This window comes from Carassius auratus, chromosome 34, assembly GCF_003368295.1.
Source record: "Carassius auratus strain Wakin chromosome 34, ASM336829v1, whole genome shotgun sequence".
Classification (NCBI taxonomy): domain Eukaryota; kingdom Metazoa; phylum Chordata; class Actinopteri; order Cypriniformes; family Cyprinidae; genus Carassius; species Carassius auratus.
In genome coordinates, this window is record NC_039276.1 from 3895849 (window position 1) to 3908714 (window position 12866).

General features: G+C 40.0%; 1 non-coding gene across 1 annotated transcript; it reads left to right on the forward strand.

Moving 5' to 3' along the window:
* Window positions 1-1535: 1535 nt before the first annotated feature.
* trnas-cga (transfer RNA serine (anticodon CGA)) lies at window positions 1536-1617 on the forward strand. Its single transcript has one exon. It is a non-coding gene; the product is annotated as a tRNA-Ser (tRNA).
* The last annotated feature ends 11249 nt before the right edge of the window (window positions 1618-12866 follow it).

Here is a 12866-nt window from a genome sequence, read left to right on the forward strand (position 1 = left end):
TTTATAGAAATTATTTTATCAGACAATTTCATACTAAGTAATCTTTCAAGGGAGTGAGAGAATTTACTTCAGATTTACTTTAGATACTTAATGAATCTGACAGCAACGTTTTATTAAAGAAACCATGTAGAGAGCAACATATTTATGGTTTCTTTAAAACAGAGGTTGACTTCTGATGTGTTTCTCTCATTTTTATCCACTGGAGGGCAGAATTGGTCGCAGTTTAGAATAAACTTTTTTATTTATTTATTTGTTATTGTTATTATTATTATTATCATCATTATTATTATTTTAAATATGACTAACTATTCACGCAAAGGTGATGCCATCCATGAATCAATTTCTAATAAAATCAGGATAGATAGGATCAGTGTTCTGGTTTCCAAATGAAAACTGTCATTGCTCAGAAGCCTGACACTCTGAGTAAATGTTTTTACTCTCTTCTTATTTTCCTTTCTTCTAGTCCTGGATGCTCAATTTGCCAAAAGATTATTTATCAACTTAATTTGTAATTTTGTGCAAGCTTGGTATTTAGATTAAGGTAAGTATTACACACACACGTGTGCACGCGCGTGCACAAAAAGATTAGTTTCAGTTATAAAACTTGAAAAACTTTTTTTTTTTTTTTTTACATTAAAAACTATTATGTACCCTATCTGGGTTCATTGGGTGAATCCCTATGATGTGATCTTGTACAGGTAGTCTACAACATGTTCTAACACACTTCTGATCTAAACCAGAGCTGCTGGTTGTCACGACCTGTTCAGACATGAACACACATGACTGTATAACACCTCCTTTCTTCAGGCAAATTCAGCTTGGTATTTCCAAAAAAAAAAAGTTGGCTGCCCAAGACTCAAACTGGGACACAGAGGGGGTTTTGTGCCCACTGACTCGTGAACAATGAAAGGAATAACATTAACCCTAAAAGATGCAGTTTATTTAATAAGAGGAAATGACTCACAATATAGTTGGTGCATTTCATATTAGTGTGATTTCTTTGGTTTAAGTCGATCCTGCTGAGAATTAAAAAAAAAAAAAAGGAATATCTTTTTTGGTGTAATAACTGTTTGGGTGGTCTTAGTCTGTTTAAGGTTGTCTTCCAAGCTGGATTAGCAGGGAAGCTAGCTGGTCTCCTAGTGTAACAAACTGAAAATTGGGCAGAACCAGTTTAACCCCTTAACTGTCACCTCCCAGTTTTGAACATATGCCGCGTTTCCATCGAAATTAACTGGAACATTTGTACCAGGAACTTTTTTCCCAGGAACTTTTTTCCCCCCAGACCTGTTGCTTTCTGCGTTTCCACCACGGTGTAAAGTACCGGATAGACTAGGCAAATAGACTGGTGATGTAGGTCTGCGTGCGTTTCTCAATACAAAGTACTGCTGATTAAAAAAAAAAAAAAAAAAAAAAAGTATGCTGATTTTGGACGTGCATCGTCAGTAGTTCAGACTTTGTGCATTCGACTGGGGAGTGTGATGTCCGCGACGACGCGAATCCTGTAATTTTCCTCTCTGTATATTTACAATTTATACGTAGTCGTGGCCAAGAGGTTAAGGCGATGTACTCGAAATCCGTTGGGGTCTCCCCGTGCAGGTTCTAACCCTGCCGACTACGGTTCCTAAACTGCGCTTTTGGGGATGTCGTGGCCTAATGGTTAGAGGGTTGGACTCCCAATCGAAGGGTTGTGAGTTCTAGTCTCGGGCCGGATGGAATTGTGGGTGGGGGGAGTGCATGTACAGTTCTCTCTCCACCTTCAATACCACGACTTAGGTGCCCTTGAGCAAGGCATCGAACCCCCAACTGCTCCCCGGGCGCCGCAGCATAAATGGCTGCCCACTGCTCCGGGTGTGTGCTCACAGTGTTTGTGTGTGTTCACTGCTCTGTGTGTGTGCATTTCGGATGGGTTAAATGCAGAGCACAAATTCTGAGTATGGGTCACCATACTTGGCTGAATGTCATTTCACTTTCCATAAAACTAAATAGGATATGAAATACCACTGCCTCCTTTGGTTTTCATTTAAGCATAATAACAGCTGCAGAAATATAGTTCAGGGATATGTGTATATGCAGCCATTATAATGAAACGAAATATTATATAAATTTGCCTTTTTTATTTTCATTTTAACATATAGATAAATTGAATACAGACCAAAGAAAACCTGTAAGATTTACCCCGCAGCTGAATTATGTTATGTTTAACCACTAAATAGACATCAGAGCCAGCGGCACATATCAGAAGGTCTATCCGAGGTGAAGCTGCTTCTCGTCGGATACATGAGGACTGAGCTCCCGCTGATCGAGTGGAGCTCACCGTCTCCGAGATCGGGGAAACACATTTTTAAATAGGCGCTGTCTTTATAAATAAACCATAGATTTTAGTTTTAAACAACTACATTCTCGCCTGAAATACTTTTAAAATTACATTTCATGACACAATAACAGTAATATTTGAAAATGATCCGAATAAATGGTGGTTGAACTCAACCAATGCTGCGTGAACTCAGATCGCTTTGGCTACTGTTATTTTCCCCTCAGTATATTTACAATAAAACGAAATAGGATATAAAATACCACTGCCTCCTTTCGTTTTCATTTAAACATAATAACATCTGCAGAAATGTACTTAGTTCAGGGATATGTTTAATGTTATATACAGCCATTGCAATGAAACTAAATATTATATAGACTTGCCTTTTTTATTTTCATTTTAGCATATAGATAAATTGAATACAGACCAAAGAAAACCTGTTAAATTTATTATATTTTATGTTTAACCACTGAAGAGACATCAGAGCCAGCGGCACATATCAGAAGATCTATCCGAGATGAGGCTACTCTCTGCGGATACATGAGGACTGAGCTCCCGCTGATCGAGTGGAGCTCACCGTCTCTGAGATCGGCGAAACACATTTTTAAATAGGCGCTGTCTTTATAAATAAACCACAGATTTGAGTTTTAAACAACTACTTTCTCGCCTTGTTAAAAGTATTGCGCCCTTATACATTAGATTACAGTATACAAAATTAGCTTTAGTTTCTATTTGGAGGTATACGGTTGTGTACGTGATGACGTTATATCATTACGTGATGTTCTCAGCTAAAAAGCAAAGATGTGAACTGATGTTATGTTCAAGTGATGCTGCTAAAATAAAAGCTGCTGAAGAAAGGATAAGCACTGAGCTACGTTTTGTTTGTTTTCCCACACGCGAGTGAAAGTGAATAGCGCACTCGGGTGCTCAACAGGTTATGGGCCCAGTCACGGAAACAAACGAGCGTGAGTAAAGTTAAGTTCAGTCAGACGCGACGTATAACGCGTGCTATAAAGCTAACGATAAAGCTAAACTGAAGAAACATATAAGAAGAAAGGTCGGTGATCCTACAAAATGGCGAACAGAGCGGTAGGAGTCATGGCACACTCTTTGTTTGATGGATCTGAAGATAAATATGATCTTTGGGAAACGAGATTCTTAAGCTATCTACACACTCTAAAGCTAAAAGAGACTATTTTGCATGAGCCCACCGGTGCTAATGAAGAACAGCTAGCTGAAGACAGACGGAAGAACGCTGATTGCTATGCTGAACTTGTAAGACTGATAGATGATAAAAGCCTATCACTGATAAGACATGAAGCTGCTGACGATGGCAGGAAAGCCCTAAGAATACTGAAAGAACATTATTCAGGGAAAAGCAAGCCACGGATAATAAATATGTACACATCGTTAACTCAGCTACGCATGTCAGACAATGAGAGTGTTACAGACTACTTGATAAGAGCAGAGAACATCATCACAGCACTGAGAGATGCAGGAGAAACCATGAGTGATGGATTAACCATAGCGATGGTTCTTCGTGGATTACCTGATATTTTCAAGCCGCTAGCCGTCCACATAACACAGAATGAGGACGACGTTACATTCACAGATTTTAAGAGAAGACTGCGGATTTACGAAGAGGCGGAGAAAATGAAAGGAACAGAATCCACAGATAATGTGATGAAGACACAGACGAGACAAGGAAAGGGTCCTGCCAGGTACCACACTAAAGAAAGAAAAGATGAAGACACAAATATGACATGTTACAAATGTGGAATAAAGGGACACAGAGCGAGAAAATGTTACAAGAAAGTGTGGTGCAATCATTGTAAAAATAGTACACACGCTGAGTTTCTGTGTAAGAAAAAGGGTGACCAAGATGGCGTCAGAAAGGTTACAGATGAACACAATAATGACCCAGACCATGACCATCTCTTCAAAGCTGAACACTCAGAATATGAAAAACCAGCAAACAAAGTAAAGATGAAAGGGATCATGGTAGACGCAGGAGCTACGTCTCATATTGTGAGTGACATCAGAAAGTTCAGAAGTTTTGATAGCTCTTTTCAACCAGAGACTCATTCAGTGGAATTAGCAGACGGAACGAAGTGCAGCGGAATGGCGCAACAAAGAGGAACGGCAGTGATTTATCTCCTAGATGACGCTGGAAAACAGCACACTGCACAGCTACGGGACGCGCTATACATGCCTTCGTACCCACATGACATTTTCTCGGTAGCAAGAGCGACAAATGGAGGAGCAACAATCATTTTCAAAAGAGGAGACAATCACTTGATAACCAAAAACGAAAGCAGGTTTGATATTCATGAAAGTGGAAACTTGTACTATTTACCAACACTAGAAGAGGATGTTGACCAGTGCAAAGTGTGTCATGATTTACAAACCTGGCATGAAATTCTGGGACATTGTAACTACGAAGATTTAAAGAAGCTACAAGATGTAGTAAGAGGCATGGAGATAAAAGGAAATAAAGTGAAAGAGAAACAGCTATGTGAAGTGTGTACACAAGGAAAATTCACGCAGACCAGAAACAGGGAGCCAGACAGAAAGGCAAAGAAACCCCTAGAACTAATTCACACGGATCTGGCCGGCCCCATGCCAACACAGAGCAAGGAAGGACACAGATATGCACAGTCATTCACAGATGACTATTCAGGTACTATGTTTGTGTATTTCTTGAAGACTAAAGGTGACACAACACAAGCTACAGAGAAGTTTTTAGCTGACATTGCACCTTTTGGAGAAATCAAGTGCATCCGTTCAGATAACGGCACTGAATTCATGAGTCGAGATTTTCAAACACTGTTAACAAGGAATAAGATTCGACACGAAACATCTGCGCCTTATTCACCACATCAGAACGGCACAGCAGAGAGAGGATGGAGAACACTCTATGAAATGAGTAGGTGCTTACTGATAGAGAGTGAATTACCAGATGAGTTGTGGAACTATGCTATGCAAACATCAGCCTACGTGAGGAATAGGTGCTACAGTAGACGTACAAAGAAGACAGCATACGAGTTATTCACAGGCAAAAAGCCAGATCTTTCCAAGATGCAGAAATTTGGATCAACATGTTTTGCTTACAAACAAGAGAAAAGCAAATTTGACTCAAGATGCGAACAAGGTGTTTTCATAGGCTACGACAAGAACAGCCCAGCCTATCTAGTGTACTATCCCAACACTGAAAAAGTCCAAAAGCACAGATTGGTGAAGTTTACAGCAAAGACAATCAGTGAAAGAGAAACACAGACATCTGAGACACACACAGGATATGAAAATATGAATCCAAAGATCTTCAGCAGTGAACTTAATGTTGATCAAAGTATGGAGGATGAACCAGATCAGGGTTTTCAGAGGGATGTTCCAGAGATTTCGCCTGAACAAGCTGATCCCAACCAGTCAGGTAGAGTTGCAGAAACCGTGTCCAGAAAGAACCCACCAAGAACCAGGAAGATGCCAGCTCACCTACAGGATTTTGAAATTGAGGACACAGAAGACAAACTGCAAACATGCATAGATTTTTGCTACAGAGCAGTATGTGACATACCTCAAACCTACCAGGACGCCATAACATCAACAAAATCCAAGCAATGGAAGGATGCTATGGACAAAGAAATGCGATCATTGGAGGAGAATAAGACCTTCACACTCACGAAATTGCCACCAGGAAGACAACCAGTAGGAGGAAGATGGGTTTACGCACTCAAAAGAGACATTGACGGATCTGAAAAATACAAAGCAAGATTTGTGGCGAAAGGTTACAGTCAGAAACAAGGGACTGATTACGATGAAACATTCTCACCCACAGCTGACATGACAAGTGTGAGAGTGGTTATGCAGAAAGCAGCGCAAGAAAATCTGATTTTGCATCAGATGGACGTTGAGACAGCTTACTTACATGCACCAATAGATCACGAGATCTATATGGAACAACCGGAGGGTTATGAGCAAAAATCTGAAAGAGATGCAAAGTTAGTATGCAAGCTAAAGAAATCTCTCTATGGCCTTAAGCAATCTGGCAGAAACTGGAATGCTGTGTTACATGTATGTTTGACAGAGAATGGTTTTACACAAAACCCAGCTGATAACTGTGTGTACACAAAAGAAAAGCCAAATGAGAAAGTAATCCTGATAGTATGGGTTGATGATTTAATTATAGCTGCTAACAATGAAAGTGTTCTGAAAAATGTGAAAAGAATGCTCACAGAACGGTTCAAAATGAAAGACATGGGAAGGTTGAAACATTTCCTGGGCATAGATTTTGAACAATCAGAGGGTCTAGTCAAAATGTCACAGGAAAGATATGTGAGAAAAATACTAGATCGTTTCGACATGCAGAACTGTAAATCTAGGGAAACTCCATGTGAACCAAAGCTTGATTTTACAGAAAATGCTGAAAAAATTAAAGAGCCAAAGAGGTTCAGGGAGGCAGTAGGAAGTTTAATATACTTGTCCACTTGCACGAGACCAGATTTGAGTTTTGTCGTCAGTAAACTATCTCAGTATTTTGCTGAACCAACAGAACAGCACTGGAACACAGTAAAACATGTGTTCAGGTACCTTAAAGGTACAGTAGAACAGCAATTATGCTTCAGAAGGAATGACACAGAGAGGCTAGGTCTGAGTGTGTATAGTGACGCTGACTGGGCATCGGATACGAAAGACAGACGTAGTACCTCAGGATACTGTGTTAATTTAAGTGAAGGAAGCTCTTTGATTTCATGGAAAACCAGAAAACAACCAACAGTAGCCCTTTCTACTTGCGAAGCAGAATACATGTCCTTAGCATCCGCCATGCAAGAATGTATCTACTTAGAGCAGTTGCTTAAGGGTATGGACTCATACAAATACGCACAAACAAAGGTGTATGAAGATAACCAAGGTGCCATTGCATTAGCCAGAAACCCAATCTGTAGGCAAAGATGCAAGCACATTGATATCAAATACCATTTCATAAGAGAAATTGTAAATGATGGCAAAGTTATCTTGGAATATTGTCCTACAGAGACAATGATAGCTGACATAATGACAAAGCCACCCACCAAGCAGAAATTAAAGAGGTTTACTCAAGACATGTTTGGAACATAAAAAGTGTAAAAAATGTATGTAACACTAAACTTATGTGAAAGTTTATTTGTTATTTAATTTGTTATTTTTGGTAATACAAATGGCTAAGAGCGAGTGGGGGTGTTAAAAGTATTGCGCCCTTATACATTAGATTACAGTATACAAAATTAGCTTTAGTTTCTATTTGGAGGTATACGGTTGTGTACGTGATGACGTTATATCATTACGTGATGTTCTCAGCTAAAAAGCAAAGATGTGAACTGATGTTATGTTCAAGTGATGCTGCTAAAATAAAAGCTGCTGAAGAAAGGATAAGCACTGAGCTACGTTTTGTTTGTTTTCCCACACGCGAGTGAAAGTGAATAGCGCACTCGGGTGCTCAACACGCCTGAAATACTTTTAAAATTACATTTCATGACACAATAACACTAATATTTTGAAAATGTTGATCCGAATAAATGGTGGTTGAACTCAACCAATGCTGCGTGAACTCAACCAATCAGGATGTTTAGCGTCAAAAGCCGCGTTTCCACCGCAGGAACTTTAGGGCCGATTCATAGTCAACGCATCTGTATGCATACGCGTCCCCGAGACTACGCATCGTTACGCTTCGGCCGCCATTATGCGTCGGTGCGTAGCCAAATGTGTCGTCCTAGTTTTTGATACGCGACGCGCCGATTCACGCAATACTATGCGTTGTCGGTGGGGGCGACATTGCAAGTATTGTACATTAATTCAAGTATATTGTGTTTACAGAAGAAGAAGGTTTGAATACATTGGCGGCCGAAGAGGAAAAATTATGCGAACTTATACGTATTCATCCACATTTATACGATAGTTCATCAGCAACAGAATACACTCCTCTTCAGTTGCCATTCTGATCTGAATATCACGCGACCCGACTCTACTAACATCACCCGACTCTACTACCCCCTGTTGCGTGAGCGGTGTATTGCATACACGCATCACCCGTGACGCTTGCGTTCACTGTTTAGACTACGAAAGGGAGCGCGTCGCTCGCGTTGCTTGCTCGCGTTTCTCGCGTTGACTATTAGCGCGTTTCCACCGCAGGAACTTTACCCAGGAACTAGGGACTTGGTCCGGTACTTGGTGTGTTTCCACCGCAGGAACCAGGAACTAAATAAAAGTTCCGGGTAAAAAAATGCCCCCCAGAAAGTCCCTGCTGGCGAGGTGGTACTTTTTTAAAGTTCCGGAACTTTCGGGGGCGGGACTTTGGCGCTAAACATGCTGATTGGTTGAGTTCACGCAACATTGGTTGAGTTCAACCACCATTTATTCGGATCAACATTTTCAAAATATTACTGTTATTGTGTCATGAAATGTAATTTTAAAAGTATTTCAGGCGAGAATGTAGTTGTTTGAAACTCAAATCTGTTGTTTATTTATAAAGACAGCGCCTATTTAAAAATGTGTTTCGCCGATCTCGTAGACGATGAGCTCCACTCGATAAGCAGGAGCTCAGTCCTCATGTATCCGCAGAGAGCAGCCTCTCCTGGGATAGACCTTCTGATATGTGCCGCTGGCTCTGATGTGTCTTTAGTGGTTAAACATAAAATATAATTCAGCTGCGGGGTAAATCTAACAGGTTTTCTTTGGTCTGTATTCAATTTATCTATATGTTAAAATGAAAATAAAAAAGGCAAATTTATATAATATTTCGTTTCATTGTAATGGCTGCATATACACATTTCCCTGAACTAAGTACATTTCTGCAGTTGTTATTATGCTTAAATGAAAACGAAAGGAGGCAGTGGTATTTGATATCCTATTTCGTTTTATTGTAAATATACAGTAGGGAAAATTGCAGTAGCCAAGACGAGCTGACTGAAGTAATCAAGTATCATATATAGTATATAGTTACGCTGCTGTTTATAGATTTACCGGACTTGCGTGGTTGCAGACATCACACTCCCCAGTCGAATGCACAAAGTCTGAACCAACTACCGAGGATGCACGTCCAAAATCAGTACTTTTTTTTTTTTTTTTTTTTTAATCAGCGGTACTTTGTATTGAGAAACGCGCGCAGACCTACGTCACCAGTCTATTTGCCTAATCTACCCGGTACTTTACACTGCGGTGGAAACGCAGAAAGCAACAGGTCTGGGGGGAAAAAAGTTCCTGGGAAAAAAAGTTCCTGGTAAAAATGTTCCGGGTAATTTCGGTGGAAACGCGGCATATGAATCAGCCCTTACCCAGGAACTAGGGACTTTGACCTGGTATTGGTCTGTTTCCACCGCAGGAACCAGAAACTAAATAAAGTTCCGGGTAAAAAAAATGCCCCTCAGATGCCGCGTTTCCACCAAAATTACCCGGAACATTTGTACCAGGAACTTTTTTTCCCAGGAACTTTTTTCCCCCCAGACCTGTTGCTTTCTGCGTTTCCACCGCGGTGTAAAGTACCGGGTAGATTAGGCAAAAAGACTGGTGACGTAGGTCTGCGCCCGTTTCTCAAAACAAAGTACCGCTGATTAAAAAAAAAAAGAAAAAAAAAGTACGCTGATTTTGGACGTGCATCCTCAGTAGTTGGTTCAGACTTTGTGCATTCGTCTCGGGAGTGTGATGTCCGCGACGACGCAAGTCCGGTAAATCTATAAACAGCAGCGTACTTGATAACTTCAGTCTGCTCGTCTTGGCTACTGCAATTTTCCTTACTGTATATTTACAATAAAACGAAATAGGATATCAAATACCACTGCCTCCTTTCGTTTTCATTTAAGCATAATAACAACTGCAGAAATGTACTTAGTTCAGGGAAATGTGTATATGCAGCCATTACAATGAAACGAAATATTATATAAATTTGCCTTTTTTATTTTCATTTTAACATATAGATAAATTGAATACAGACCAAAGAAAACCTGTTAGATTTACCCCGCAGCTGAATTATATTTTATGTTTAACCACTAAAGACACATCAGAGCCAGCGGCACATATCAGAAGGTCTATCCCAGGAGAGGCTGCTCTCTGCAGATACATGAGGACTGGGCTCCCGCTGATCGAGTGGAGCTCACCGTCTACGAGATCGGCGAAACACATTTTTAAATAGGCGCTGTCTTTATAAATAAACCATAGATTTGAGTTTTAAACAACTACATTCTCGCCTGAAATACTTTTAAAATTACATTTCATGACACAATAACAGTAATATTTGAAAATTATCCGAATAAATGGTGGTTGAACTCGACCAATGCTGCGTGAACTCAGATCGCTTTGGCTACTGTTATTTTCCCCTCAGTATATTTACAATAAAACGAAATAGGATATAAAATACCACTGCCTCCTTTCATTTTCATTTAAACATAATAACAGCTGCAGAAATGTAGTTCAGGGATAAGTGTAACGTTATATACAGCCATTACAATGAAAGAAATATTATATAGACTTGCCTTTTTATTTTCATTTTTACATATAGATAAATTGAATACAGACCAAAGAAAACCTGTTAGATTTACCCCGCAGCTGAATTATATGTTATGTTTAACCACTAAAGACACATCAGAGCCAGCGGCACATATCAGAAGGTCTATCCCAGGAGAGGCTGCTCTCTGCGGATACATGAGGACTGAGCTCCCGCTGATCGAGTGGAGCTCACCGTCTACGAGATCGGCGAAACACATTTTTAAATAGGCGCTGTCTTTATAAATAAACAACAGATTTGAGTTTGAAACAACTACATTCTCGCCTGAAATACTTTTAAAATTACATTTCATGACACAATAACACTAATATTTTGAAAATGTTGATCCGAATAAATGTTGGTTGAACTCAACCAATGCTGCGTGAATTCAACCAATCAGGATGTTTAGCGCCAAAGTCCCGCCCCCGAAAGTTCCGGAACTTTAAAAAAGTACCACCTCGCCAGCAGGGACTTTCTGGGGGGCATTTTTTTACCCGGAACTTTTATTTGGTTCTTGGTTCCTGCGGTGGAAACACACCAAGTACCGGACCAGGTCCCTAGTTCCTGGGTAAAGTTCCTGCGGTGGAAACGCGGCTAGAAAGTCCCTGCTGGCGAGGTGGTACTTTTTCAAAGTTCCGGAACTTTCGGGGGCGGGACTTTGGCGCTAAACATTCTGATTGGTTGAGTTCACGCAGCATTGGTTGAGTTCAACCACCATTTATTCGGATCAACATTTTCAAAATATTACTGTTATTGTGTCATGAAATGTTATTTTAAAAGTATTTCAGGTGAGAATGTAGTTGTTTAAAACTCAAATCTGTGGTTTATTTATAAAGACAGTGCCTATTTAAAAATGTGTTTCGCCGATCTCAGAGACGGTGAGCTCCACTCGATCAGCGGGAGCTCAGTCCTCATGTATCCGCAGAGAGTAGCCTCATCTCGGATAGATCTTCTGATATGTGCCGCTGGCTCTGATGTCTCTTCAGTGGTTAAACATAAAATATAATTCAGCTGCGGGGTAAATCTAACAGGTTTTCTTTGGTCTGTATTCAATTTATCTATATGCTAAAATGAAAATAAAAAAGGCAAGCCTATATAATATTTAGTTTCATTGCAATGGCTGTATATAACATTAAACATATCCCTGAACTAAGTAAATTTCTGCAGATGTTATTATGTTTAAATGAAAACGAAAGGAGGCAGTGGTATTTTATATCCTATTTCGTTTTATTGTAAATATACTGAGGGGAAAATAACAGTAGCCAAAGCGATCTGAGTTCACGCAGCATTGGTTGAGTTCAACCACCATTTATTCGGATCATTTTCAAATATTACTGTTATTGTGTCATGAAATGTAATTTTCTAAGTATTTCAGGCGAGAATGTAGTTGTTTAAAACTAAAATCTATGGTTTATTTATCGAGACAGCGCCTATTTAAAAATGTGTTTCGCCGATCTCGGAGACGGTGAGCTCCACTCGATCAGCGGGAGCTCAGTCCTCATGTATCCGACGAGAAGCAGCTTCACCTCGGATAGACCTTCTGATATGTGCCGCTGGCTCTGATGTCTATTTAGTGGTTAAACATAACATAATTCAGCTGCGGGGTAAATCTAACAGGTTTTCTTTGGTCTGTATTCAATTTATCTGTATGTTAAAATGAAAATAAAAAAGGCAAATTTATATAATATTTCGTTTCATTGCAATGGCTGCATATCCCTGAACTAAGTACATTTCTGCAGCTGTTATTATGCTTAAATGAAAACCAAAGGAGGCAGTGGTATTTTATATCCTATTTCGTTTTATTGTAAATATACAGAGAGGAAAATTACAGGATTCGCGTCGTCGCTGACATCACACTCCCCAGTCGAATGCACGAAGTCAGAACTAAGTAAAAAAGTTCCTGGTACAAATGTTCCGGGTAATTTCGGTGGAAACGCGGCAAAAGTCCCGTCCCCGAAAGTTCCGGAACTTTGAAAAAGTACCACCTCGCCAGCAGGGACTTTCTGAGGGGCATTTTTTTACCCGGAACTTTATTTAGTTCCT